Source organism: Rhipicephalus sanguineus, chromosome 3, assembly GCF_013339695.2.
Source record: "Rhipicephalus sanguineus isolate Rsan-2018 chromosome 3, BIME_Rsan_1.4, whole genome shotgun sequence".
Taxonomy (NCBI): Eukaryota; Metazoa; Arthropoda; class Arachnida; order Ixodida; family Ixodidae; genus Rhipicephalus; species Rhipicephalus sanguineus.
Window position 1 is genome coordinate 50313336 of NC_051178.1, and position 4306 is coordinate 50317641.

The following is a 4306-nucleotide window of genomic DNA, read 5'->3' on the forward strand; positions in this document are numbered from 1 at the left end:
ACCTTTTTAGGTACCTGCTGGCCTTTTAATAAAAAGAAATTCAATCCTGCCTGCATTTTATACACTTGCTTGGCAAGAAGTCGGAATTGCCCATCCTTGCCTAAGGGTCTTATTGGAGGGGTCGTAACTATTAGTGCAACGATATTATGCAACATGTTTTTAATGATTGTGAAAGATGATGTGGAGGAGAATAAGTGGACAAAGTTTAAGAAATTTAAAAAATGTTTTTTTTTTTAATTGTCGTCAGAAGTTTCCATTGTTCGGTGTTTTCTTGAACTTAGCCCGATCATATCTCTTTACTGAAAAGCTATATAAATACAAGATCTGGCAGTTTGGTAGATACACATGCGAAGAACGTAATGCAGAATTTTTGTCGCTATGCTACAAGGCTTATTTGAGATAAAGACCTTCAAAGTAAAGAAAATTTTGCCGATTGGGCCATTTTTGAGGTTTTTTTTATAAAAACATCTACACTGCACATAAAAACTAAAAATAGTTGAGCAGAAGCAAAAGCATGCATACATTTAGGTAAATAAATTTCAGCTACCTAACTTTAATATATTTTGTGCAATTCATAACGAAAGTTGGCCAAAACAGCAGAGCGGATGAGCGCTCCACTCCACCTCTTCGTCATTATTGATTTCCTGTGGTTCGAAAAAATTTTTGGCGGCAAAACAAATTGCTGATCTCTTCTTTCCACTCATCAGGCAATAATATATAAAATTTGGAAATAAATTTGAGAGGTCGACCAGCCATCGTTTGTTCGATCTTACGTGGAATCACCCATATATATATATATATATATATATATATATATATATATATATATATATATATATATATATATATATATATATAATATATATATATATATATATAGTGATGACAAAGAACGACACTGGGGTCCGGGCCCGCGGGGAGCTGATCGAGAGCGAAGAGGAAGAGGCAGACAATAGAACAGCTGACCCAGGAACGGGTGCTGTGTCCGTCTCTGTTCATCACAATGGCGCTGTCTACGACAACTGAACCTTAAGGCTGAAGCCACCTGTAAGTGCTCGTAGGCCGTCGGCGTTGCGGGTGTCTCCATCGAAGGAACGCCGTCCACGCTTCCTCGCTCATGGAAACCAGGACTCTACTTCTGCCGGTAGAACCTATGCCACCATTCGAGGATGGCGTCCAGGCCTCCTCGGTGGCCAAAGGGCAGGTTTACCCCGGAGCCGTCACGACAGCGTACGGCCTCCTGTTGCCCGGGAACGCTGTTCACGCTTCCCGTGGCGACAACCGGTCGCTCAGGACTTCCTCGGCACCTGAGCTGTTGAGGGGTGCTGACCAAGTGCCCGCTGGCAAGGATCCCGCCGCAGTGAGCACAGGGACCACTACCTCCTCGGGCGTCACCGTTGGCTCCGCGTGCGGATCACCTGAAAGCGCCGCCGAGCTTTCCCGTACTATAGCGCGTCTCCGCGTCACGGTCAACGCCTTGACAGCGTCGAGCTCTGCGCTGTTTCCTGCGATCGTGCCGGAATTGTGCGCCATCAACGCTATGTTGGATATAGCCGCCTCACACGACCTTGAGGCGAGCCCAACCAAGCAGCGCAGCGAGTTCCGGTGTATACTCTCACGCAATTCTCTAACCAACTGGGCTGCTTAGCGTCCGCACTGTCCGGTTTTTCGCCTGCCGTCCCACCACCGCCGGCTGCCTGCGAACTACAAGAGTTCAACGGCTCTCAGGACGACGCCGACAACTGGGTAGCGACCGTGAACGCTCTCGGAGCTCGCATGGCGTGGACGGAAGAGCAGTAGTGGTGTGTAGCCATGGACCGCCTTCGAAATGGTGCCGCGGCGTGGCATAGGTACGAAGGCGCGCGGCAGCAGTCCTGGGCGGAGTGGAGCTTCAAGCTCATTGCTGCTTTTGGCAGGAATCCCTACCACCTCTGTGCCATCACCCAGTCCATCCCGACCGCCACCACCGACGGAGCTCAGGAGAGATTTCACCGCGATGCTTCAGCTGTGCGCTGCAGTTCACCAATTGAGCAATCAGAGTCCGCGTCGGTATCCGACGCGCGTTCATCACAGCCAGAGACCACTACCGAACACGGACCTCGGGAACGGCGTCACTCCGACCACGCTTCAGCCGAGAACCTTCCCGACTGTGCAGCTGTGCGCTGCAATACCTCCAGCGACTGCTTGACGTTCCGCCAAGCGGGAGGCACAGAAACAGGCTGCAAGGTGGACGTTCCAACACCACAACCTGACCTGCACGCAGATAGCACGAACATCCTCTCTGACCAGTTGGCGCCACATCTGCAGACTTCACGGCAGTCATTGGCCGAGTGTGGGAGCGTTTCGGCAGACGGAGCCGGCATCGGTCATTCCGGCTGCATGGTGTGCGAACTTCCTGAAGATGACAAGCACGCCATTCTGACTCCCGGAGTACCGCCTGAACGCCGCATTGAAGACCACGAAGGTATTCTCGTCGCCATAGAACTGACCACTGATCGTTCGGACAGTGACCAACTCGGCCGAAGCATCGAGGTTCCGGCGAACAACTGCAGCGACTGCGGCGTGGGATCCAGTAGTGATTGTGTTAACACGTACAAATGTGCTACGGAGCCACCAAAGAACATCTTTCATTGTAGTGACCGCAGAACGAAGAAGGATGATGATAGCAAGGAAGAGAGATCTGCGTTGCATCACGATAATCACATCCCGCAGTCTCTCCGAGCTTACACGCATTCTGTGTTGCGCAAGTATTTTCCGGCTTGGCATGCAAGCATGGATAAACACCACGCAACCAAACTGAGACGGTATAATCGTCTGCTAGGCGTGCGACGACCACTGCATCACACCCAGTGCCGCCCACCCGAAACACTTCTGGCCGATCCCCAAACCGAGTTCCAGCATGGTTGGGACCGTCCACCGCGATGCAGCCAACAACGTCCACCAGAGCCACTGTCAACAGCTCCGCGCGCTCGCAGTCATGGCCGAGTGTGATGACAAAGAACGACACTGGGGTCCGGGCGCGCGGGGAGCTGATCGAGGAAGAGGAAGAGGCAGACAATAGAACAGCTGGCCCAGGAACGGGTGCTGTGTCCGTCTCTGTTCATCACAATATATATATATATATATATATATATATATATATATATATATATATATATATATATATATATATATATATATATATATATATATATATATATATATATATATATATATATATACTTATAGATATACGCAGCATGACGACGGCGACGGCGAGGGCTAAAATCAGCCGAGACTGTCCATATAACTGCTATCGCAATAAAAGGAGAATACGACACTGCTTAGAGTCTGTCTCTAAGACCAGTTGTCCGCAAGAAGCGCAGTAATGCTTTGAAGAAGCGCAGAAGGCTTTGAAGACATTACTGCGCTTCTTGCGGACAACTGGTCTTAGAGACAGACTTTAAGCAGTGTCGTATTCTCTTTTTATTGCGATAGCAATTATATGGAGAGTCTGGCTGAATTATATGGACAGTCTCGGACAGCCTCGGCTGAAAGCGCAGTAATGCTTTCAAAGCCTTCTGCGCTGACGACGGACTCGGTCAAGGCCCCAAAGCCCTTTGTTTCGACATAGGGCGATTATCAAGTTTATCTAGCGCATACGAAAGTTCTTCACTTGGCGCACTGAAACGGGGACACTCACACAGAAGATGGGAGATCGTTTCTTTGCAGTTGCAGTTATTGCATGTAGATTCGTTGGCCATTCTAATCAGACAGGAGTAGGCATTCGTGAAGGTCACGCCAAGCCACAGGTGGCACAGAAGCGTCTCCTCAGCTCGCGATATTCCTGACGGAAGACGAAGCTGGAGATTGGGATCCAAGCTGTGGAGACGAGCGTTGGTGAATTCCGCCGAGTTCCACTGGGCAAGTGTGAGTTCACGTGCCAGCGAACGAAGTCTCGTAGCTGCGTCGGTTCTGGAGAACGGTATATCTGCGGAGTGATCACCGTCATGTGCAGATCGCGCGGCCTCATCCTCACGGGCGTTACCGTATATACCACAATGACCCGGTATTCACTGATACGCTATGTTGTGTATATTGAAGCACATGTTACTGCGATGAAAACAGAAAATGAACGGAGGTTGTTTCCCGCTGTTTTTATCGCGTGTCATTCCATGTCAAATTTGGTATATATCCAGTTAACAAAACGGTCGGAAGCGCACCAAGACAGTGTCATGTAAATCATGGCGTATATGAAATGCGTGGCATGATTTGGATGTTGGTGCCTGCCATTTATTCTAAAAGGACAGGGCGTGCAAACACGGAC